We start from the raw sequence: 27382 nt of genomic DNA on the forward strand, positions 1-27382 counted from the left end.
TTAAGCATTTAATGCTTTTCTGACTCCCATGAAGCGTCGAAATCCACATGCAACAAGCTTGACAAACCATTGACCACTATTTTTGGCAGCATTTTTAGGTGGTCATATGCCTACTGGCACTTCCATTGGGTGCCCAATTGTCCCATTTTGTCCATATCCAAGACAACCATGATCACCTCTTCCATCAGAAAAGATTCTTCCAATGGTCTTGCATGACACATGTAACTGAGTGTGTTTCCACACAAGAGACCTATGCAATGGTTTCACCTACAAGGAGATGCACCTTTTGTGGCACCATTTGGCTACATTTTTCATCACCAAATCATAACCTTCCATGCTCACCTATGCCCCATGCATATACCTCTGCATCAGCTGTTAATGCTATGGAATGTCATCCTCCTACTATAATATCAACCAAAACGAGACCAGAAAGTCCCAAGTTGGACAGGAATAGGCTATGAATTTGGCTAGATGTTTCCTATCCCAAGTTGTCCATATTCAATGTTTCCCCACGCCCAGAATTTCCTACAGATTAATGGATCCCCACCAATTTAGCATGGAGTATGGAGTTGCAGCTATAGCTAAGTTGATTGCTCTGGCAACTGAATTGTTGCCGATGATTCTACTCAAAATGAAACGAAGGAATGGAGACCTATATCCACCAGTGGCTGGCACTATGGTGAATGCCATTTTCAATTTTAATCGCTTACATGATTTTCTGGCTGATCACCACAAGCGCTATAAAACTTACGCAATAGCTTATCCTACCTTCAGCTATGTTTGTACCACTGAGCCTGCAAATGTGGAGCACATGCTCAGATCTAATTTTCCAAACTATGTCAAGGTTTATATCTTAATATATTATTTGTTTTACCACAGTAACTCTCACTATATTTTTTCCTATATGTTTTTTTTATCACATTAGCTCTTACTATATCTTTTTCACTATATTATCTATTGCTTCCTAGAGATCAGATTGTGATATATCATAATTTGCTTGTTCGTTTGACAGGGAAAGTTCAACCAGGAAATTGTGGAAGACATTTTGGGGGATGGTATTTTCATCGTGGATGGAGAGCAATGGCGAAAACAACGCAAGTTGGCTAGTTTAGATTTCTCCACCAGAACTTTGAGGGAGTTCAACAGTGTTGTTTTCCGAGAGAATGCAGTGAAACTTTCCAAAATTCTACTCGAAGCGTGTAAAGCAGAACAAACGGTAGAGATGCAGGTAGCTTAAATCCTCCACATATATCATCATCTGTAAAATCTTGACTTGTAATTGCATTTCATGTTTTCTCTTGTTCCTCTTGCACTTATTTTAGCACATAATTGGAAAAGAGAGACGTTGTAATGATGGTTGAGGAGAAAGTAACTCATATAAAGTAGTACATTTTGGCCATTGTTGTAAAAAAACAGTTATTGTGAGAAAGTATTTAGATTCCACACATTGTCCTTTTATTTTCCACCCATACCAGTTGGAATAATAATAACCAATTGTTATGGGGAATACCTTGACCTTTTATTATGGGAGAAATCTAACTACTATATAGCAAGATAGCAGAGTAAATAATCATGTTAGGAATCGACAGTGTCGATACTCTGTTATTATTATGGGGAATACCATAACCTTTTCTTATGGGGGAAATCTAACTACTATATAGCAAGATAGCAGAGTAAATAATCATGTTAGGAATTGACAACATCAATACTCTGTTATGGATGAATGTCAATAGGATCTCTTTGTTGAGGTTAACAATGGATTCAATCTGCAAAGTGGCCTTTGGGATCGAGGCTAGGATAAAGATTGTAAACATCTCAGATCAGAGGCATTTCCATTGGGCATGGAGTCTCAAATACCAGAGCACAAAGTCTGAAGATGAAAGCTAGAAGAAAAGAGAAGAATAATTAATCATGAGCTTGTCAATGAGTGAGGAAATCCCTACAAGCTTAAGATGAGGAAGAACAAAATGTTGGGAATTAACAAAGGAATCTAGCGAATGAAGTAAATTGCACTATATTCTCAAAACAATTTTAAAAATGTATTCTTAAGGTACATAAAAGATTCATTGATTGAAATTGTCATTGATTGAAATTATTTTGCCATATTCTTCTTTTGTAGAAATACTTTATACAAGACAGAAATAATAAAAGACAACTATATATCAACAATTATCTTCTATTAATCTTGAATGCATAAGGACCCGAGATAAAACCGTCATATTACAATAACATAGGTAGAAAAGAACATAGATGAATATCGAGAAGCTTAAAACTGAAAAATAGAGAGAAAACATAGCTTTGGGTTTGTTGTAGTGGCTACAACCACCCTCCAAAAATTTTCCTTAGCTTTGTTTTGGAGCCTCCCTTCCAACCTTCACAGTAGCTTGTCTTGCTTCATCAGGTTCACAAGTTTCAGTGTTTTTCTTGCACAAAGGCAGCCTGTCGATCACAGCTTTATGCATTCCCCTCACAGGTTGTTCACCCGAGCTTGGTCCAAATGAAGGTTGAGCAGCTTCCCCAAGAAAATTGTGCATTTCTAGAGGGAAACCAACCTTCCCTCCATAAATTGCTCAATCCTATCTGGAAGCCTGCTAGACTCCAGGATTGCGCAATTATGCTAGTCAACACTCCTAACAGGAATTACACAAATTTCCCCAACAGGGCTGCTCAGCCCAAAATTTGCGCAAATCTAGGCAGAAGTCAGCTACTCTACCCAGAAATTGTGCAAATCTCCTGGATAGCTAGGCCAGCTCCCAGCCAGAAATGTGCATTTTCTCCCAGCAGTCGAGTAGTCTCTTGCATGTGCAACTAAGTTGACTGGTTCTCTCTGGGACCGATCAAAACTGACTTGCATGCATGGCTACTTATCCCAAGGCAACATGCAAAGGCATCCCTTGTTTCAGGGATCTTTTTCTAGCAGTTGGAGGTTACATGCAAGGATCATTTCAGAAACCTCCCACCAAGTGTCACTTTCCCTAGATTTATGGCATGTGCGTCACAACCTCGATGTTATCAAAACTCATAAACCAGACGTTGTAGAGCTCATTCCTCACATCAACCTTGCAGCTCTGACATCCCACATCACATCTAGGAGCTGTCAGCACATTCAGCTTAGCTGTTTTGGGGTAAGCTCGCTTCCCATGCCTTGTGTTGCATTTCTGTCACTTTTTGTGTTTTCTCTTGTGTGAGTATTGTTTTCTTGATTTCAATGAGCGCTTGTTATCGTTTACATGTATATTATCTTGTCCTAGCATTGTTTCAGTTTTTGTTTTTATCTCACTATTGTCGCATGCATGAAGTTGTTTTTCATGAACGATTGTTGATTCGGCGACTTGCCTCACCCACATGCATGTTGTTCCATTTTTTGAATCGGTCATTCGTCATTTGCATGCATGATCATTCAGTTATTCTTACACTCAATATCACCATGCATTCGCACTCACATTCACTTTTAGTTTCCCGTCGACAAGTCTGGGCAGCCTTGGCCCAGACTCTATCTCACCAAGAGCCTCACCAAGATAGCATTGTGCAATCCTAAGAGCAAAGGCTCTATCTTCCTCTCAGGAAATGTGCATTTTTTCTCAGTGACTTCCCCCAGGATAGTTTTTCACATTTCTGAGGGACAATGACTGCTAGCCCGGAAAATTGCGCAATGAAGTCACTGAGCCTGTAGCCATTGCCAGTTGAGATTGTGCATTATGCAATTCCAGCAATTAGAAGCCATACTGGACTGTGCATTGAGCAGTTCCAGCAATCAGTCAGTCTCCCAGCAGCCCAGACTATGCCTTGCGCAATCTTGGCAGTCAGTCTCCCAGTCGACATTGTGCAACCTTCATGATCAGTCACACAGGTATGTTGCAAGTCAGTTCTGAAGTTCATTTTGGTTTTCAACTAACATATTGCTTGCCATGAGTGTTTCCATGTCTCCAAGTATTGCAGGTGTTCATCTGCCTCTTAGCAGTGCAGGTGCAATGGTTTCCAAGAGGGCAGAGTCGAAGACACCGTATAGAGCATACCTGGAGATGCAGTCGATCAAATGTCTATGAGCTTGCCTACTCACAAAGACATCAAGTTGTTTGTAGACAATAACATCAAGACATCACAGCGAGCACCATCATGAACAACAGTTGAAGGCAGCATACCAAATGCAATGAGCCTAGCGAATGCAACGAATGCAGCAAACGCAATGAATGCAAGAGGAAGGTTGTTGACAACATAGAGGCAGAACAAAGTTGCAAGATCAAGATCCACTGAAGATGAAAGCAACTTGGGAGACTCAGGCTATGAGGTGACAGTGTGACATGAAGATCACGCGAAGACAGAAAATGGAACAAAGAAGGAGTTGCATGTGTTGAAGTAACAACTCAAGGAAGAATATGAAGATGCATAGATAGATGAATGAGTTGCAGTAGGAACAGGAACAACAGTGGGTTCAACATGCACTCACGGATGAAACTACGCCCGTACAAGTTAAAGATCCATCCTAGCAGCTAGCATGGAGCAGACATGGTGAGTAGTGTTGTTGATCACATGCAAGGGATTCAACAGCATGCATGTCATTGTGCGCACGCATGCAATCCAACCCATTCAGTACACTCACCAAGGCGAAGACAAGAAGCAAGTTCAACTGGAGCTGAACATGTACTTCGGCAAGTTGATGCACATGACCACTAGTACACACTTGAAGATCAGCACGAGCACTACGCATCAGTGTGTGCTAGTTTAGCCGCACCCAAGAATACCATGTGCATGTTAGCAGATGAGTTGGATGAAGGAACCGAACCAATGCACCAGATACAACATAGGCAAGAGTTCACTTCAGCAAGGTGTCACCATGGGTGCATGCACACCATCACAATCGACCAAACTTAGCATCAGCTCGCCACCTTCACCATCACAAGCATGTCAAAGAGTTGGTCTCATCACAACGGACCGAGTGTCAGTGATGTCTTGCATGGCTTGCTCAAGCCATTTTGTCTCACATGAGTACATGTTCATTGTAATGTTGAATCATGTCAAGTGTAAGTCAAGTGTCAATAGTTGGATGTAACAATCATAGAGTAGGTGAAGAATCATGAGGGAAGTTGAATTGTAACAAAGGGAATGTCAAGGTTCACCCCACCCTTTTCTATAAGTATTCCCTCATAACTCATTGTAGGGGCTTTTTGTCAACCAATCTTCTACTAAGACTACCTTGAAGAAGGCTTGGATAGTATTGTAACACACCTTGGCTTCTCCACTGCACGGAGCTAGTACGTCTCTTTGGAGGAGTAGGTGGATGTGGCTGTAACGTTCCACTATTGGGGATAGCAGGTTTACATGGATGTATTGTATGATTGTGAATTACACTTCTTTATGTAATAAGAGCCAACACATTTTCATGCATATGTTGTTATTGTAGTTGGACTGCTCCTGTTTCTTAGCAATATATGTTGTTTAACTTACGTAGTTTTGTATGAACTACTTCATATGTGATTATATGAATCTTGTTGCAGATGTGACATTGGTTTAATCATTACTTTGGATTTTTTACTGATCTGCTTTCCAGCTTGTGATGCATCTTCGCTTGTGTGTTCCCTTCTCAACTGAGTATTGCCAGAGGTTTCCAAGGGGCGCACTCATCTCATCCCCCATGTGTTAGAACCTATCATTCACCTTCCTTGACTCACTACAGCTGTCACACCCTTGCTACTGACAAAGTTATCTTACTTTCCTCTGTGTGACATTGCGGTCAAGGCATTAACTTACGACCCACTGTTGGGACTTGTACACCAAACGATCTGAGGTCTAATTGGGACTTCTTACTGGGGAGATCCCCTTGACATGTTGGCAGGTCCAACATCATCAACAGGGTTAAAGAGAGGTGAATCCAATGGATGGATGCCTTGACGAGAAAAAATATAGAGAATAACCCTTCAGCTTATTTACAAAAAACACAATCTCGTTGCCACAATTATTTCCCCCCCAAAATGATCTCCAGTTTTACCCTTTATCTTTAATAAAATGCTACAATCATGCCTTCAATTCTAAAACAAATTTCTAAACATACATTAATTTCTTTGAATTGTTAGTTGTCCCATATTCCCTTAAAATAGAATTTTGTTTGTTGTATTTGATAATTTGTTGTTGCCCCTTAATATTCCAACTGCGCTTCTAATTCCAAATATTTTTTCATATCTATTGTTTTGTATAAATTTAACTAGAGTTAAAAGACATGTCCAAGTGCTTGATAATTTTCCGAAACGTTTTTCTATCTGTTGATGTTACTATCTCACCCATTGATTATTATTCCCTTCGTCATATCTTTTTCCAATGATATACACTTTGATAGTCCCAGTGTTCTTAAATAGGTAAAAAAAATGAGAATAGTGAAAAACAATGGAAGTATGTTCCAACTTTTGAGAGAACTAAGCAATTGTTGATGATGCCTTGTTGAAGACTAATTCTATTATTAAGCCATAAGTATTTAGTAAGAAAAATACCTAATTCCTTCATGCCATTTAATGTTGTAACATAGAATTTTAGGCTCTCAAAACTTCTTTGTTGGAGTGAGAGCCCCACATAATCACTAACCTCCTTCAATGAATCAAAGGTTATGGAATCTCTTTCACTTGGCTCAGAATAAAGTGCATGCTTGCCCATGAATCTTGCATTGGAATCTAATTTTGAGCCCTATGCTTAAATGATTTCTTTTCATAAACAATTGAATCATCTGTCACTTTGGAAAGCCTTCCATCTATGAGGTTCACATTTTTTAATAACTTTTTCCAACTTGCCTCGTATTAAAAAGGTACTTTCATCCTATTTAGACAATTGGGTATCTTCTTTCATTTGTTTTTTTTTCAGTGATGTATGATCATGATGCAATAAAGGGTCATTGGAGTATGCCCTGGCTTTCATCTCTATGATAGTCCTGCAAGGAAATAACCAATATAAGCATGCCCACTAGTAAAGACCTGGATATATATATATATCCTCTAAAAGCAACACCAACACAAGAAAATGAAAACATCCTCTAAATTATCTCAACATTTTATAGGATGGATTACAGAGGATATCAAATATCATTAAGAACCACATAAATGAGTAGGAAAATCCTTGTCACCATGAGCTTGAAATACAACCCAAAGTTTTTTAACTTCTCTTATTGCACCCATACTTCCTTTGATTTTTTTTGTTATCAACCACTTGTGCAATAGCAAGAACGAGTTATAGTGTTGCATATGAGAAAGACATAATAGTAGCAGCAATCAAAATCCACCCAGCTTAATCAAAATTTGGGAAAAAAATGATTTCTTTGAATCCAAAGAGAATTGTAAGATTATTAATATAAAATCCACACACGGAGTGATGTCTACTATGCACATTAATGGATTATTCTCACCTTAACACTTTATTTCCATCCTCCATCCTTAATGTCTCTTCTCCACACTTTTCCATACTCATTTCCACCCCAAGCATAAGCTTGCCCTTGGTCATCCATTGCCAAACAATGACATCCCGCAATGGTTGCCTGGACAGTCTTTACATTCTCTTGAGCCTTCACTTGGGTGGGAGCGCTCTTAGTCTTGCTTTCAGGAGGATGACCCAATGTGCCCCATTGGTTCCATCCCCACGTAAAATGTTGATTGTCTTCATAGATGGCAAGGGAGTTTATACTACCAACCACCACATAGACGACGCACTTTCCTCTCGATGCCAGGGCTTGGATGCTACATGATTTAACTCCACTGTCCTGCTAAAGATCCAAATCCTGGTTGGTAACTTGCCTCAGCTCTTTCTTTCGACCTCGTTAGAAGATGCAGAAATCTCGTCCTTGCCAGCAGCCATTGATGAAAACAATGCTATTGGAATGACACCTGTTCCACCACCATGGTAAAAAATGTTTGGATAAAGAAAAAAAATGGGGGGCTCTATTTGGCAGGCTCATGTATAGCCCGAGCCGCGCATGGTCCATGAGACAGACAGTGGAGATGATGAACCGTGGAATTCCCTCACCATCTGCAGTCAAGCATATGAGGACAAGAGAAAAACCCTTTCCATGTGTAAGTTTTTCAAAAATGGAGGGTTAATATTGCTTGGGGTGAACAGTGTCCGCTCACCCCAGACCCATGCATAAGGTTTTTACTTAACGAAGGACAACAAAACTAGAGGGTTGTTATTGGTTGGGGTGAGCAGTGTCAGTTCACTCCAGAGCCGCAAAGAAACACTTTCGGTGTAAATATAATAGCTAGTATAATTATATAAATTAAATGAATGATAGGTATCCAATTATATTAAGAAACAAAACACCTATTAAAATTAATAAATTGTAAAAAATAATTAAATTATAGTGTTATTTTAAATTATTATTATTATAGTCAAGTCTTACTAGCACAACTAGTTGAGGATGGGCTTCCTTAGCAAGGCGACCTAGGATTAAACCTCATGGGGGGTGGTTGTGCCCTATGCTAGGGGGATGAGACATGCTAAAAAATCCATTCAGATGCCCCTAGGTTGCGACTTCTCAAGCCATGGTGTGGCCCAAGATGGGTGCGATCATCAGGTGACTTTGACATATTAGATGCCCTTAGGTTGCCTCGTGTGACTTTGATGGATTAGATGCCCCTGGGTTGCTTTGTGTGACTTGCGACTTCTCAAGCCATAAGTCAAGCCTAAAGGATCACAAACAACTTGACAAACAAACAAAAAATAATATTATTATAAGAAATATATATCTATATATATATATATATATATATATATATATATATATATATATATGTATGTATATATATAAACATGAAACAATATTTTAAATTATGAACATTTATCTCTACTTTAAAATGGAGATTCTTAATCTATAAATAGGCTTGATTACACTCCAATGGTTTATCAATATCACATGCTCAAAAAATCATAAATCACTCAATATAACACGTGTTTATATGACTTTATTTAACTAATGAATTTAATTAAAAGGGAAATAATGGCATAACTACTTTAGATATAAATATCAACCCTTGATTTGTGTATACTACTATGAATATTCTAAGATATTTTGTGAGATTAAATCCATATCATCCACCTAATAATTATTGATAATTAAATTAAAATTTTAAAAGCCCTATTACCATAGTTATATTTTACGTACTTGGTATTGATAATTCATGATATTAAGTTCATAATATTATATTTCATTTAAACTTTAAAAAGAATTGATGATTCTTCATTCTAATGTGTGTAAGTGTTGGCACACTTGGTTGCATCTAAATAAGGATAGGGAATACTTTTAAGCCATCAAATATTAGAATTCTCCAAAATAAGGTTATTATATATATATATATATATATATATATATATATTCTTAATTATTTTCTTCTCACAACATTAAGATGTTAAAATTTTAAGGTTATTATATATATATATATATATATATATATATTCTTAATTATTTTCTTCTCACAACATTAAGATGTTAAAATTTTAAAATTTGATTATTATAATAATTTTAAGTTCTAAATATTATTAATTATTAAATCAATTTTAAAATTTATTTATTATAATAATTTTAAGTTCTAATAATTATTAATTATTAAATCTTAATATTGTATTATAGGCTATATCAAATTATTAACTTTTAAAATTTGAATTAAAATTATTCCAATAATTTTAATTTTAGGATATTATTAATTATTAAATATTGATGAAAGGATTTGCAATAATCAAAGAAGGGGACAAAGGAACACCTCCATCTAACGGAAAATGCACTATGTCAATGATTGGCTCAATGCTTTTTCATCTTGTCTATTGAATATCACTTTATTCTTATCTAACATAAGATAAAAAGGCACTGAGCCACTCATTCGCTTAGTGCATGGTACCTAATATTTGCTCCATCTAATAGGGCAACCAATCTTTATGGTGTTACTGTGTCGGTTTGTATATGTCCACCACTAGTTAATGAAATTATTTAAATCCAACAATGAGCATATACAACAGTAATAAATCATAACAAAGTAAATATTGATTCCTATCTAACAGCGTGTAAGATAGTAGTCTAACTAACTGGTAGAATTGCCCGAAAGTTATGGAAATTCCGGTCATATTTAGAGAACAAGGATTTTTGTAAATCCAAGTTATAGTTGTTAAACTTCAAAATTTTAGGTGTCCTAGAGGTTTTTGATGGTGCTAAATCCATTTCCACTATCAAAAACATGATTCAAACACTGTCTCTACAAAAAAATTTGAATCTTTTTACCCACATTCTGATCACTTTTGATCATCCGAGCAATTCCTCCGACTCCGTAAATATTGGTTCCCATACGACCCCGACCCCTTTGGACAGCATCTATTGAAGCGTGCGTGTCACTGCCATTGTCAACCAACAACGCCATTGAAGTTCCCGGAGTGGAGAAATATCTGCTTCCTAAACATGATAGATGCCATTCATCATTGGCAGCCAAGAAATGTGGTAGGGTCCGCGCCATGCAAATGGACGGTGGCTGCAAGTGGGCACCGTCTATTCCATAAGATGGACACCTGACTTCCACGACATACACTCCATTCCAATTTAAATATTTTATACATAATCCATTCAAAACAAAAGTCAATGTAAATATTTTTCAGGTTTTTAACAAGATAACCGACCAATCAACATAAATTCATCTGAACCATTCTCATAGATGATGAGCATCCCAAGAGGGGTCGGTAGAGGAAATAATATTAAATGGTGAGCGATGTCGTCGTCCTCTTATTTTTTTATTTTTATTTTTTTTTGTCTAATTAATATAATGATGTAGATGTAGTCCTTATTGTGTGAGTTTTTTAAATAAAATTATATAATTATATATATATATATATATAATAATAATGTAGGCTTCATTGTGTGAGTTATATATATATATATATATCACTTTATTATTAATTATATTGGTGGCAATCTAAATGTTTGAGTTTCTCTCTTTCAATATACAAATTTCATTTTTTTCCTATTTTTTCGCAACGTTTTTAATTTATAAATATTATATATTTTATTTATATTAAATTACCAATATTTTTTAATATAATTAATAAAAATAATTTTACTAATCTTCAAAATTATATTTCTGTTGGGGTGATGAATATGGAAGATTTCCAAGACAACGATAATTATTGATCCACCATGTGGTAATAATGACATTGAAATGTGTTATGCAAGAAGAGCGTCAAGGCGCAAGGCAAAACATTCTCAAGATTATGAGTTTTAATATCCACGTCAAAGATAATGGTGATTATTTTCAGGGTTCGAGAGATGAAAATTGGATTTGTAGAAGGAATTGTCTGGACACGAATTACAGGTGGCCTCTATGGAGAGCCAAGTTTATACACTGGTTGGTGCATGACCTCATTTGTGTTTCAGTTGTGTGAGGATGGTGAAGCGTGGCCTTCTCTAGCTTCTCAGGTTAGAATTTGGGACCTGGATCGACTAGCTTCGGGGATTCAAATATCTCAGTGAGATTGGTCTATGGTGTAGGAAAATTTAGCAAGGAACTTCGACGACTGGTAGTCAGAAGTAGTGGAGGAGATACTGGGCAGGATGTTGACGGATTATCACAAGTAACTCTGTTCTTCACCTTATCTGTAGTATTTTTTATGTGGAATACACTAGGTGCATGTTCTAAATGTTGGTTAAGCCTCTTTGGACTAGCATTATATTCTTGGCATGAGTGGTCCTGGTGTGTATGACGTTTCTCCTTTGGTGGTTTTCATGGTTCTCTTTGCCCGACAATGTGCTGGAAGTGGGCATTGGTAGTGGTTAGCCATAGCCAAGGCTTAAAGTGCAAGCCACGTCACGACAAGAGGTATTGTGTTGTCAAGGCTCAAAAGGACATTTATGTGGGGGCTACATTTCTAGTCCATCTCTCTATCCTATGTTCCATGCCTAGAAGGGAGGCAAGAACAAATTTTAGTCTTTGGTTCCACTTACAAGAGTTTATAGCTCAATGTGGCATCATTGTGGGTTTTGGCTATTGAGGTGATATATATTGTCCATCTAAGATGGAGAGAGGTGCATATATACCCTCTCGTTTCCAAGCTTCTATGCAGGTGGGGAGAAAGCGTTGCCTATAGTGTAGTGGGGGGGTTCAATGTTGTGTGTCTGTGAAGTTGCTTGTGAGGGTCCTCCATGTAGAGACAGAGAGGCCGACCAAGGCATGGTGGGGGCCATCGGGGCCAAAGAGAACTCCCTCAAAGGGGTGTTGAAAATAGCAACAAGAAATGATAAAAATAGAAATGCTAATAATAACATTGCTATAAATAACATTTCAGAATATACTCCAACTCTATTGAAAATAGCATCAAGAAATGATAAAAATGGAAATGCTAAAAATAACATTGCTATAGATAGCATTTCAGGATATATTCCAATTTTGATTTGTCCTTGAATCAAAACTGAGAATTAAAATTCGAATTTAGTCTCACTAGTTGTTTGAAAAATAATTAATTAATTCATCTTGAGTTAATTAGTTAGAGAAAATCAAACATGAAGTCTTTGTGAATACATGCAACAGTTATCCCTTTGATTGAGGAAGTTATCCCTTAATTAAGGAGATAAGGATGAGTTGTAATTAGTTAGCTCAGTTAACTGAGTTAAGTCCAGTTAGATTAGTTCCAAACAGTTTGTGGAACTGATTGTGAGTTCAGTTAGTTAATGCATGCATGCATGCAAGTAGTGTTCTTTAGATAACTGAATATTCTCTCATAAATAACTCATGCATGTCAGTTCAGACAGAGACCTAGTTGAGATTAAAGGAAGGTAAAGTGTATTATTAGTTGCAAGAATTTTCCTATAAGAAAATATCTTACATGCAGAAGGAATTTCATTCCTTCGGGATTAAGCAGTTATTACAGAGGTCAAAGTAGTGTGTGAGCTGAGAATCACACAAGTGGCAGATGGAGGACCTAGGAGAAACTACGCAAGGAAATAGGAGGCTTGGAGGACTGAAGAAAGGCATATGTGTTGTCTATTCTATCTATGAGCAGCAGTGAGGGATTGTACTGAGAGCTGGATAGCTTGTGAGCTAAAGCTTTGTGTAATCCTGAGATATTTCCACTTGTATGATAATACAGATAGCGGGGTTTTTAGCTGAGGCTTTCCCCAGAGTCTTCTTTTGTGTTTCATGTGTGCTTGAATTTTCTTCTCTGTTATATGTGTTATATTTGATCTTGCTAAAAATCGATTAAGCTTCCGCAAGTTTGATAGGAGAAATATATTATAGTATTTTGCTTTGGTATATTGCATTATCGAGTTAATCTACAGTCAGATTTTCTACATAGATCTCAGAGGTAGATTTGTAGAGAATTTGCAGAATTTCTACATGGTATCAGAGATAGCTGATCTATAGAGAAATTTATACATGGTATCGGAGCAAAGGTGATCAAAGCAGAGAAAATTATACAAAGAAGGGAGAAGTTCGAGGTTCTGAAGTTCTTGATTGTAGGTACAGAATCGATTTATTATCACATTTCAAAGTTCACCAATGGCATTGAATGGCTTGAGACTCGAGTGTGCCCTGGATAGCAGCTTGAATTACATAGCCTGGAAGGATTGCATGAAAGCGATATTAGAGGATAACGGTTTGAAGGACTTCATTGATCAAGAAGTCCCCAAGCCAGCAACAGCTAATGCCCAAGAATTGGCGGAATGGAAGAAATGTGTGGCGCAAGCGAGGAGGATTCTTCTGGAGGGAGTTCGAGACCATATTGTCGAGTCTCCATGGGAAGGAGACACTGTTTTCAATGTGGAAGACATTGAAGGATCTATATTAGAACAATAGCGACCAGAGGAAGCTGGCGCTGAAGGACAAGCTTCAGAAAATCAAGTGTGAAAAGGGCAACACAATCTCTACATATCTGAACAAGCTCGCCACCTACAGAGATGATCTTGGAAGTGTAGGAATCGCTATAGCCGATGATGACATGGTGAGTCTTGCTCTCCTCGGTCTTCCTAAGAGTTGTCATAGCTACCAGGACTTAATGAATGGAAGAGAGAAACTACCAGATTGGGAATAACTATGGTTGGATCTGAGGCAGGAGGAGATCATGAGGAGCACCAGAGATGGTTCTTCATCTAAGGAGGATGAAGAAAATATAGCCTTAGCTAGTAAGGCAAGGAAAGGGAAGGAGAAGGATTCTCATCCCAAATCGAGTTCCTCCCATGGTGGGAAGAAGATTGACAAATCTAAAGTGTGATGCTTTAATTGTCATGAGGTGGTCCATTATGCAAGTAATTTTCCATTGAAGAAATCCAAGAAGGGATCCTCGAAAGGATCTGAAGGTGAGGCCCTAGCCTCTCAGTTCAAATTGGATTTTACCCTCATCTCATGCATGGTTTCATCGATGATGGGTTGTGGTTGGTTTCTTAACAGTGGAGCCTCATTCCACATGACCGGCAATAAGAGTTTGTTCAGTACCTTGGAGGAGAAAGACCTCCAAATGCGCATAGATATGGGAAATGATGGAAAGTACCATGTTGCAGGTGAAGGTACGGTTGTGTTTTAGAGGGAGCATGGAGCTCCTCTCACCCTGACTGATGTGAAATATGTGCCAAGACTGAAAAAGAACTTGGTACCGGTCGCGATGTTGGAGGAAAAAGGCTATGATGTTGTCTTCAGTAAGGGAAAGGTTTTCCTTAAACACATCACCACGAGACAGGTGAAGCAAATCAGTTCACGAGTCAAGAACCTGTATGTTCTTGAGGTTCAAGATGCATGCAAAGCCTTGAGGAGCAAGGCAAATGTTGGAGACTTGGTGGTTGAGAGGGAGAGTACATTACCTCTCAACATGCTGCCTCAGAAGAAGTCTCAGACAATTGTGGAGGAGCCACAATTGGTGAAGCAGCCTCAGGAGGTTGTGGAGCATCCAAAACTAGAGAAGCCTAGAGGAGATCTAGTGGAGGCATCCACTCATGCAGAGACCTCCAGTAGGGGGAAATTTCGAGCCAAATGGGAAGAAGGACCACATGCAGCCATACCTCCAGGTGTGAGGTGGGGCGATGTGAAGAGATAGTCTCAAGAAGGCTAAAATAGGGGTAGGATCCTTGAGGTACCAAACCTCTTTGATTAGACCTTGCTACGGGAGCCTCGATGAGGAGTAGCAGGACTGGTTGAGTGCGTAGAGACAAATGCGGATGGAGCGACTGAGGGAGCTTCAGCATCAGAGGGTGTTTCTAACCGAACAGGGAGGTTAGTTGGGAGATTAGTTACTTACTTCTCAGTAACTGAGTTGCAGTGCAACAGTGGGCAGCACGATGCAACATGATGAGAGGAGGTGTAGTGCGAATGCATGCTGGGAGATAGGATTAGCAGCAACACAGATGTAACAGTAAGAATCAGTGTGATTGATGCAGTCATAGATCAAAGTGACAGAGGCTAGAGCAGTCAGATACTGAAGAGCACAGAGGTGCAGAGTTTTCAATCGACAAAGGCAATAACAGTCAGAGACTTTGATGACAAAGGCATCATTTTGATTTAGTTTGGATATTTTTTTTGTTTCTGAGTTGTTGGAGCGAAAACACTTGAGAGAAGTGTTGCATGCATAACATTCCAAAGGTTCAAGATCGGGATCGAGTTGAATTCCTTTCTTGTTGACAGGGATTGTTGAAAATAGCAACAAGAAATGAAAAAAATAGAAATGCTAAAAATAGCATTGCTATAAATAGCATTTCAGGATATACTCCAACTCTGTTGAAAATAGCATCAAGAAATGATAAAAATAGAGATGCTAAAAATAGCATTGATATATATAACATTTCAAGATATATTCCAATTTTTTTTTTGGTCAAGTAAGAAGGAATCTTCATATTAACCGCAATAAGAATATTACATATTTTGCAAGGTGTTAGCCTCCTGCTGCAGCAGGTATTCATCTTTCATGATTGACATTTTTACATGCCAAATATGTCATACTTTGCAAGCTGCAGTGTTCCATATTTCCAAAAGAAGCAATGAAAGTCTGTTGGTCCAAATGCCACTGCTATATTCCATTTTTGATGAGTTTTTCAGTTAAGGGAAGGCCAAACAGCTAAATCCTGGCCTCCCTAGGTTTCAATTTCCTGTTTTAGAATATAGAGAATGATATCTGTCCAAACAGTTCAATCTTGGCAGAATTGTAGATAGGTAGAGAATCGAAGGGACCCAACTGTTTAATCTGGGCCCTGGCAGAAATAAGTGTAGATTTAGATAGGAAATGTTCAAAAGAAAATTGTAAATCTGGGTTTGCAAGCCTAAGTGCACCCAATTAAAAAGAAGAAAAAATGTTAGAAAAATAGGTTGGGTAGGTAGCTGTGTGGTTGCAGAATGATAAATTGTGATCAATTTTGTGGTACAAAGTGTTTTATCTTTTTTAGATCACAGTGCAGGCAGTTTTCATGCAAAGGAGCTCAAAGGCAGATATAACTAACTCCCCCTTCTTCTAAAAAAGTCACTTATTAACTCCCCAAAGAGGTCAAGATCTGCTTGATTCCTCTTAGTTTCATCATCAGTTGCCTTGGCAAAGATCTGCTTCACTCAAGGAGTTCATTTCTCTACAAGTTCTTTTCCCCAAAATTAGCCTAAGGTCCCTGACCTTAGCACTTGCTAGTCACCTTCATATTAACTACTAACAGTATTATATAACTCCCTATCAGTTTTCCCATTCCCCTACTAAAGCTATGTACATATAACTCCCCTATGTAAATATCCCCTCCCTGGCAATATAGCCATATTTTTATAAGTCCGGGGAAAAATAGTCCATCTGGGGTTGTTTTTAGCCCATCCGAGTCATAGCAGGGGTTAGATGACACCTGGTCATGCTAACAACCTCTCCCCTAGCCCTAAAAACCCTCAAAAACCCATGTTTTACCCCTCATCCCCAAGTCCCAGCTGTAAATATTTCAACCGCGCTCATTTTACATCCATAAACCCCCTTTCCCCGCCCCTAACCCAAAGTTTTTTGTATAAAATATTAACCCCGCCCCTATTAACCCTCATAATCCACCGTTCTCTAAGTTATAACCCACCGCGCGCATTATTAAAAAAGGAATATTCTTTGAATATTCCCCCGCCATATCTCCCCGCCGTATTACCTTCGCCGCCAGCCGTCGGATTATCCGCCCCGCAGATCAATGGCTGGCGGGCCGCCCCATCCCCGAACCGCCCGAGCTTTAGCGTCCGGGAGATGGGCGGTATTGCCGCCGTACTCCCGCCACGCGTCAAGCGTTGGGCTGTGGCGGAGGCCCCCCTCACGAAACCGCTCTCCCCCAAAGGTGGTGCGCCACCATACCGCTTACCGCCTCCTGCCCGGTGACGTCACCGCATACGTCACCCCCTGCACAGTCACCGCTTACGTCACCCCCCTCTGCCCAGTCACATGTCCAGTCATCTGCCTGCGTGGCCCCTTGCCACGTGTCATGCCATGTCACCATCCGTACATGATGATGTCATGATGACGTCATCCTGCCACGTCATCATGCTGACGTCATCGCTGACGTCACCCACCATATAACGTCACGTCATGCTGACGTCATCAACACTTTTTTGGCGCGAAGGGCAAAAATTGCACTTCGGAGCCCCGAAATCCAATTCTGAGGCAGTTTTTGAAATGGGGAATCTTCAGGGAATCTTCAGGGAATCTTTAGGCCGAAATGGGGAATCTTCAGGGAATCTTTTCATTCTGCAGCCCCCAGCAAGCCCGAAAGGTGCCGAATGACCCATTTTTCTTCGCGAAGCTTGCCGGAAGGAGTAGAAAACAGTTTTGAAAGAAACAGAGGCCGAACAGCGGCCATTAATTTGTGAAAAATACCCACAGCACGCCAGAACAACATCAAGTTATTGCCAAAGAGTATCAGCGGAAGGAGGAGAGCCAAAGAGTATCAGCCGAAGATTTTTAAGGGCTCGAAGCACCTAAACATTGATGAGCCCCCCAGAAAGTCAAAAACAAGAAGAGTAAGCCTGTCCTAACTCTCAAATCACAGTCAGAAGCATTCAATGCCGCCGAACAGCAAGGGTGCAAAGACCAATGCACAGTTATGAGATATGAACAGCACACAGCCACCAGGACAGACATTAACTCATCTTGTTACAGCTACCCCCAGCATAGCTCAAAGATATTTTCTGGCATTTATTTCTGGATAAGATTAGCTTAAAGCAATCAGTTTTCTGTCAGACCTGTTAGGTCGGCTGCAATAAATAAATTTTAGATAAAATCTTCCCTATATAGACCACCCTTTGTATTATTTTAAGGGTCGGTTGGTTGATAGTCTTCAGGGAGACTCGCACTGTATACCTGATATGTTTTCTGTAATCAAAGACTGCTGAAAGGCTTGGAGGTGTTATCACTCAGGTTGTCCCTTTTGACTCCCAAAGGGATACGGCCGAGGTAACCACAAACCAACTTTGGACCGCAGGCCCTAGCCTGCCTACGGTCAGAGAGGGCTCTCTCTTTATGATTTAGCTTTGTTGAAAGGGGTGATTTTAGGCTAGATATGCTGCACAGGGGTTTGATTGAGTTTTGGCGGGAAAACAGATACTTTCACGTAGAGAGGCTGAGTATAGTCTAAATGTTTCAAACCATTGGGCGTGGAGTCGAGGAGGGTGACTGCTGTTGTTTTTCTTTATACACAGGGAGGGGAAATGGAGCAAGGTAACTGAGGCAGAAGCAACTTTCAAATTCAAGGGATGGCAAGAATGCTAAAGAAAGAGAGGCAGTTAAGAATCTCTCCAACAGATTAGCAAAGGGGGTCACAGGCGCTACCTAGGAGCAGTTAAGAATTCCTAGATAATTGGCCAACACAGGCGAACTGGGGTAAACATGAGCCAAATGGAATTCAATGTTCATAACCAATTCGTTAGAAGAAAACATCAAGAAACAGCAGGAATTGAGCATAGAGAGTAGTTAACTAATTCTAGGCTATTCTTTTTTCCTGCTATTTAGATAATGGCAAACACATAAACAGATATAAGAGGCACTTATTGCTTCAGGCCGCAGCGCAGGAATTCCATCTCCAACTCTTCAACACATTCATCAACAACAGACAGTCGTTCTCCAAGCTTTAAGCAATCTTTGATTACAGAAAGATTCAGGTATACACAGCGAGTCTCTAGTGAAAAATACCAATTAACCCACACTTAAAACTATATAGAGTGTGGCATATATAGGGCAAAACTCTCTGCAGAGTTTCCTTTATTACATTTTTGACCTAATTAGGTCATAAGAATGACTACTTGACCTAAGTCTATCTAAAAATAAATGTAAAGAATGTCTCGGGCCGTGCTCAGGGCCGATGTGTCAAAACTGAATGAATGATGTTGTCCTCGGTGGCTTGCTGCAGTGCTTTCTGCAATGAATGGGTATGGTCTCTGCTTCCTTGATGTCCTGGTGCTTTAAATGTTTTGACAGTGATTTGAAGGCAAGGATGGGCTGATGTTTTTCGATTTGATTTTCTGGGGACTTCATCAATGCTTCAGGTGCCTCGAGCCCCTACAAAATCATGACTGATCCTTTCTGGCGTCCTTTCTTCCACTGATACTTTCTGACAAAATCTGGGCTGCTGATCTGCTGTATTGCTTGTCTAATATCCAGTAAATGGCCGCTGCTCGGCCTCTGTATCATCTGGAATTGTCTTCTGATCAGTTTGGTATGCTCTGTGAAGAAAACGGATCATTTCTGCGCCTTTTCGGGCTTCCTGGGGCTGCATGGGGCGAAGATTCTTTGAAGATTCCCTCTGGCCCAAAAAATCCTGCGATGAGCGATTTGCGCCAGGCGGCGCAAATCGCTCATCAAAAACTGCCTCAGAATTCGATTCCGGGGCTCCGAAGTGCGATTTTCGTGCCTCTGCATCAAAAAGGGCTGATGACGTCAGCATTGTACGGCGGGTGACGTCAGCATGACGTCAGCAGGGCGACGTGGCGGGATGACGTCATCACGTACGGTCGATGACGTGGCAGGTACGGTGGCGAGACACGTGGCAGTGACGTGGCAGGAGGCCACGCAGGCGGGTGACTGTACAGGGGAGGTGACGTGGACATGACTGCGCAGGGGGGGTGACGTCACTGGTCAGGGCAGTAAGCGGTAAATGGCGCACCACTTATGGGGGATGGTGGTTTTTGGGGGAGGGACTCCGCCACAGCCCGGCGCATGATGCGTGGCGGGAGTACGGCGGCAATACCGCCCATCTCCCGGACGCTAAAGCTTGGGCGCTTTGGAGATGGGACGGCCCGCCCACCGTAGATCTGTGGGGCGGGGGATCTAACGGTTGGCGGCAGATGCGAGGTGACGGTAGGTTAGTGTGGGGAATATTCGCAGGAATATCCCGAATTTGATAATGCGCGAGGGAGTGGGTTATAAACTTTAGAAAAGAGGGTTTATGGGTTAAATGAAGGCGCGAATTTTGGGGTTAGGGGCGGAATGTGGGTTTTTAGGGGTTTGCGGGGTTTAAGGGGGAGGTTACTGGCTGACCAGATGTCAAACCAGTTCCTCAATGACTCGGATGGGCTAAAAACAGTCCCAGATGGACTGAGATTTCCCGGACTTAATAGAAAATATGGCTATATTGCCAGGGAGGGGTATTTACATAGGGGATTTATCTATACGATTTTAATAGGGGAAGGGAAAAATAAATAGGGAGCTATATAATAAGAAAGATGTTAGTGAACTCCAGCCTGAGTACCTCCAACTAAAAAAAACTGCCTCAAAGCAAAAATGGATTGCTTTATCAAAACGGGAACACAGCAGTGGCCCAGCCTGCTCTCATGGATACTATCTGGCCATCTGTAGCAAATATGGAGCATTGCAGCATGCATAGTACGACATATTTGGCATGTAAAACTGTCGATCATGAAAGATGATTAACCTGCTGCAGCAGGAGGCTAACAGTGGCTCCACTTGGGGATGGCTTTTCCTTGTGAAAAGTCAAGAACAGCAGGTCAGACTGCCTTGTATTCATTTGGTACTGTGTTCTGCAAATTTCTCTTGGCTGGCTGCCTTACTAATCATACCTACCTACCCTAATCAGCACTTAATTTGTTGTTTAATCAATGTAGCCACTTAAGCAAAAAATAACATGAGTGGGCTTTGCTACTTATGCTTGCTAATGATACCAATTGAGATTTTACAATTTGTTATGGCTTTATCAATCTTTGCGAAGATCAGGAAGCTACTGACCTCCTTTGGGGTGTTCAAAATACTGTACAAAACTGTGCTGTAACATACATATACAACCTTTGGTTGAAAATAAAAGAACTGTACAAAGGTTCAGGATCACTACCATGCTTTGGAAACGGGAGATCATTGTCAACTCGATACTGAGCCTTGCAGCCTGTTGGTGGAGAGGTGCACTGATCTATTTCATTATTCTGCCTGCCAGTGGATAGGTCATTCAGTACTTGCAGGAGTGCCTACAATTTTTTACAATCTGGCTCAAATAGGGCCGGACTGATCTGCGCGGGCTGCTGGTCTTCTTCTTCTTTTGAATGATTCAGATGGCTGAAAACAAAGAGGCAGGGGATCCCTTTGGATCATCTGGTCATATGCTTCTGCTTCTGGGTCTTCCTCAATATGATATTGAATGGCTCCATTTTTGTTTCCCCCTTGACTGTCTGATGATCTTTAACAGCATTTGAAAGCTGCTGCTCTGATGTGCAAGGGGGTTTTTCAACAATCTCTTCCAAAGGCAAAACACAAAAACTTGACATAAAATCGCTTTTAAAATACAATATACACAGCAAAATTTGGTGCAAGAGAAAGAACATGGTATTCTTGGACGATAGTCCAAGTCGAGAGCCTGATCTGCTTTTCAATTCCTTCGGGTTCATTTCTCCAGCGGAGTCTTTATTATGAGGATGAAGTGGAGTCGCCAGGTGGACGATGTAACCTTAAGTGCCTGATCTCTGTCCACCGTCACAGATCAGAGCTGAACATGAAAAACCCTGAAGAAAAGGAACACTTTCTCCAGAAAACGAGGCGAACTGGTCAAAATTGAGGATTTGCACTAATAAACATATGATTCATTTCCCCAGCGGAGTCGCCATTATGTTATCACTCAGGTTGTCCCTTTTGACTCCCAAAGGGATACGGCTGAGGTAACCACAAACCAACTTTGGACCGCAGGCCCTAGCCTGCCTACGGTCAGAGAGGGCTCTCTCTTTATGATTTAGCTTTGTTGAAAGGGGTGATTTTAGGCTAGATATGCTGCACAGGGGTTTGATTGAGTTTTGGCGGGAAAACAGATACTTTCAGGTAGAGAGGCTGAGTATAGTCTGAATGTTTCAAACCATTGGGCGTGGAGTCGAGGAGGGTGACTGCTGTTTTTTTTCTTTATACATAGGGAGGGAAAATGGAGCAAGGTAACTGAGGCAGAAGCAACTTTCAGATTCAAGGGATGGCAAGAATGCTAAAGAAAGAGAGGCAGTTAAGAATCTCTCCAACAGATTAGCAAAGGGGGTCACAGGCGCTACCTAGAGCAGTTAAGAATTCCTAGATAATTGGCCAACACAGGCGAACTGGGGTAAACATGAGCCAAATGGAATTCAATGTTCATAACCAATTCGTTAGAAGAAAACATCAAGAAACAGCAGGAATTGAGCATAGAGAGTAGTTAACTAATTCTAGGCTATTCTTTTTCCCTGCTATTTAGATAATGGCAAACACATAAACAGAGATAAGAGGCACTTATTGCTTCAAGCCGCAGCACAGGAATTCCATCTCCAACTCTTCAACACATTCATCAACAACAGACAGTCGTTCTCCAAGCTTTAAGCAATCTTTGATTACAGAAAGATTCAGGTATACAAAGCGAGTCTCTAGTGAAAAATACCAATTAACCCACACTTAAAACTATATAGAGTGTGGCATATATAGGGCAAAACTCTCTGCAGAGTTTCCTTTATTACATTTTTGACCTAATTAGGTCATAAGAATGACTACTTGACCTAAGTCTATCTAAAAATAAATGTAAAGAATGTCTTGGGCCGTGCTCAGGGCCGATGTGTCAAAACTGAATGAATGATGTTGTCCTCGGTGGCTTGCTGCAGTGCTTTCTGCAATGAATGGGTATGGTCTCTGCTTCCTTGCTGTCCTGGTGCTTTAAATGTTTTGACAGTGATTTGAAGGCAAGGATGGGCTGATGTTTTTCGATTTGATTTTCTGGGGGCTTCATCAATGCTTCAGGTGCCTCAAGCCCCTACAAAATCATGACTAATCCTTTCTGGCGTCCTTTCTTCCACTGATACTTTCTGACAAAATCTGGGCTGCTGATCTGCTGTACTGCTTGTCTAATCTCCAGTAAATGGCCGCTGCTCGGCCTCTGTATCATCTGGAATTGTCTTCTGATCAGTTTGGTATGCTCTGTGAAGAAAACGGATCATTTCTGCGCCTTTTCGGGCTTCCTGGGGCTGAATGGGGTGAAGATTCTTTGAAGATTCCCTGAAGATTCCCTCTGGCCCAAAAAATCCTGTGATGAAGCGATTTTCGTGCCTCTGCATCAAAAAGGGCTGATGACGTCAGCATTGTACGGCGGGTGACGTCAGCAGGGCGACGTGGCGGGATGACATCATCACGTACGGTCGATGACGTGGCAGGTACGGTGGCGGGACACGTGGCAGTGACGTGGCAGGAGGCCACACAGGCGGGTGACTGTACAGCGGAAGTGACGTGGACATGACTGCGCAGGGGGGGTGACGTCACTGGTCAGGGCGATAAGCGGTAAATGGCGCACCGCTTATGGGGGATGGTGGTTTTTGGGGGAGGGACTCTGCCACAGCCCGGCGCGTGACGCGTGGCGGGAGTACGGCGGCAATACCACCCATCTCCCAGACGCTAAAGCTCGGGCGCTTTGGAGATGGGACGGCCCGCCCACCGTAGATCTGTGGGGCGGGGGATCTAACGGTTGGCGGCAGATGCGAGGTGACGGCAGGTTAGTGCGGGGAATATTCGCAGGAATATCCCGAATTTGATAATGCGCGAGGGAGTGGGTTATAAACTTTAGAAAAGAGGGTTTATGGGTTAAATGAAGGCGCGAATTTTGGGGTTAGGGGCGGAATGTGGGTTTTTAGGGGTTTAAGGGGTTTAAGGGGGAGGTTACTGGCTGACCAGATGTCAAACCAGTTCCTCAATGACTCGGATGGGCTAAAAACAGTCCCAGATGGACTGAGATTTCCCGGACTTAATAGAAAATATGGCTATATTTCCAGGGAGGGGTATTTACATAGGGGATTTATCTATACGATTTTAATAGGGGAAGGGAAAAATAAATAGGGAGCTATATAATAAGAAAAATGTTAGTGAACTCCAGCCTGAGTACCTCCAACTAAAAAAAACTGCCTCAAAGATAAAATGGATTGCTTTATCAAAACGGGAACACAGCAGTGGCCCAGCCTGCTCTCATGGATACTATCTGGCCATCTGTAGCAAATATGGAGCATTGCAGCATGCATAGTACGACATATTTGGCATGTAAAACTATCGATCATGAAAGATGATTAACCTGCTGCAGCAGGAGGCTAACAGGAGGAAAGACTGTCTTCTCTGTGTCTAATGGTTTTGAAGAAGTGAATTTGGAATTCTTGTGCTGCAACATGACTCAATAAGTTTTCCTACCTCTGTTTTTCCATTTGTATACCATCTAAAATAGTAGAAAGAAAGAATAGTCTAGAATTGGTTTAAACACCCTCTATGCTCATTTTCTGCTATTTCTTTATGTTTTCATCTGGGTTAGTAATGAATATGAATTCCATATGGCTCATGTTTCCCCTAATCCCTTCATCTTTGACAGTTGTCTAGGAATTCTTAATTGCTCCTAGACAGAGCTCATTCACCTTTCCCCCTTTTAAGCTGAGTGAGAGATTCTTTATTGCCTCTCATTCCTTATCTCTCATTCCATCCTTTTAAGCTTTAAGTGTTGTTTCATGAGCAGCTACCTTGCTCCTTATTTCTCTTGTGACCAAGAAAACACACCAACAGTCCCACTCCTTGACTCCACGCCCAATGGTTTGAAACTTACCAGACTATGTTTTGCCTCTCTACTTGAGACATCTTCCTTCCCACCAAAAACAAAACAAAAACCCCTGAACTCAATAACTAGCCTAAAATCATTTTAAACAAAGCTAAACCTAAAAGAGAGAGCCCTCTCTGATTGCAGGTTGGCTAGAACCTGCAGTCCAAAGTTGGTCTGTGGTTACCTCAGCCGTATCCTTTTCCGGAGCTTAAGGACAACCTGAGTGATGACATAATGGCGACTCCACTGGGGATCTTCCTCAGATAGTTTCACAAAGAAAGTTGGAAAGCTCCACTGGGAAGACCCAAACCTTCACAACCTTTTTTCAAGTCTAGCTCTGATCTTTGATGGTGGACAGAGATCAGGCACTCAAAGTTAATGTATCCACCTGATGACTCCACATCATCCTCATAATAAAGACTCCACTGGAGAAATGAACCCAAAAGAAATTTATGAGCAGATCAGGCTTTTGACCTGGACTATTATCCAAGAGGTCATGTTCTTTCTCCTCCATAAAATTTTGCTGTACATATTGTTTGAATTTGACTTTTATGTTTTTCCCGTAGAAAATGTTGAAGAAAGCCCTCCTTGCACACCCAAACAACATCCTTTAAATGCTGCTAATGCTCACCTTGTAGTCAAGGAGGACACTACTGTCAAAACAAATCATCCTATCCTTGTTCATACCGAACCCAGTCATTTAGTCCCTGTAGACAATCACGTACCTCGTAAAGTTCCTGATAGATATAAACCACTCATTCTGCCTCCCGTGTTTAATCCTTTGCCCAAAAATCATCCCATGTATCTCCCAAGATTTGATGGAGAGAGTGGAGTTACTTCTCAAAAGCATATTCAGGCTTTTGAAGATTATTTGAACATTTTTGAAGTGGAGGATGAGGATGTTAGTGTTAGGCTGTTTGCCCTTTCTTTGCAAAGTGAAGTTAGGACTTGGTTTAAAGCATTGCCTGAGGCAAGCATCTCAAATCTCCAGCAGTTATTCAAACTCTTCCTTGATAGATGGATGATCAAAGTCAATTTCCTCGTGCTCATAGAAGAATATAATCAGTTAAAAAGGATTCCAAATGAATCTGTTCAGCAATTTTCTGACCGATTCAATCAAGTTTATCATTCAATACCATTAAATATAAGACCTCCCCCTGATTTGGCCCTATTACATTATCCAGCAGCATTTGATCCAGAAATAGAATTTCATCTGAGAGAAAGGATCCCCTCTACTATGCAACAGATGCAGAAAATGGCAGTAGATGTAGAGGCTAATCTGAAAGTTAGGAAGGGGAAGTTAAAAGCAGAAAAAGGGGATGAACTCGATATCTTTGTAAAGAAAGCAGAGGAATTAAAGCAGATGTGCACAATAGAAGTTGAATATTTAGAGCGCCTGAACAGATCTGTTTTACAAAAGGAAAGTAATGATATACATGCACAAACCTGCCACAAAACAGATGACATATTCATACCGCCATACATGATGGAGCAGTCTCCTGATATAATGTATGAATATAGTAGCTTCTCTTCTTTCAACTGTCTGCCCAAATATGATCAGTATGATGATGACTGTGAGCCTAACGACCAAATCAGCCTTACAGAGGAGTCAGACATTATTTTGGCAGAAAGCTCAGTTCAGGTTCAGCTGCCTGAACCCAATGATCAGCATGCCCATTTCAGCTATGAAGAGAAGGAGGAAAAGGCAGAAAATTTTAAATTCAGTGAAGGAGCTTTACCATTTTGTTTCAAGTCTTTTCAGTTTATTAGGGAAAATTATCATGCTGTTAATAATCAAGTGTCACCATGTTCTGTTACTGATCAGCTAGAGGAAAGTCCAGGCCCTGCTCTTAAAGCATCAACACTATATTTGTAGCCCCAAAGTGCCAGTGAATGTCAGATTGAGGAAGACTCAGAAGCGGCAGCATGTGACCAAAAAATCCAATTGGATTCCCTGCCTGTTGATTTTCAGCTATCTTGGATATTTGAAACAGAAAAAGAACAGTCAACACAAGTCTGTCAGGTGCCATCTGAGCCAGCTTTCAAAAAATTACAGGTACCATCCCATGTTTTGCAGAATTCATCTGATGGTAAGCTGCGTGATGAGGTAAAACACTGCTCTTCTCCGCTAGCAGGCTGCGAACCACGGTATCAAGTGGTTAATGATCCCCCAATTCTAAAGCATGATAGCTATCCCAAACTTTTGTACAGTTCTTTAGTTCAGTCCAGCAATAATGTATATATGCTACAGGACCCTTTTGTACAGTTTCTTATTTCAGCAAAGAAGGTCAGCAGTTACCTGACCTTCTCAAAGATCAACAAAGCCATATCAGATTGCAAGATCTTCATTTCAGGTAACAGCAAGCACGAGCAGCAGAAGCCATTCATGTTCAT

At 40.7% G+C, this 27382-nt stretch overlaps 1 pseudogene; it reads right to left on the reverse strand.

The window, feature by feature from the left end:
- LOC149233362 (ultraviolet-B receptor UVR8-like) lies at positions 1–27376 on the reverse strand (annotated as a pseudogene).
- Between the last annotated feature and the right edge of the window lie 6 nt (positions 27377–27382).

The sequence above is a fragment of the Pinus tabuliformis genome, chromosome J (genome assembly GCF_031772625.1).
Source record: "Pinus tabuliformis cultivar Carrire ecotype Pingquan chromosome J, CPIR1, whole genome shotgun sequence".
Lineage (NCBI taxonomy): Eukaryota > Viridiplantae > Streptophyta > Pinopsida > Pinales > Pinaceae > Pinus > Pinus tabuliformis.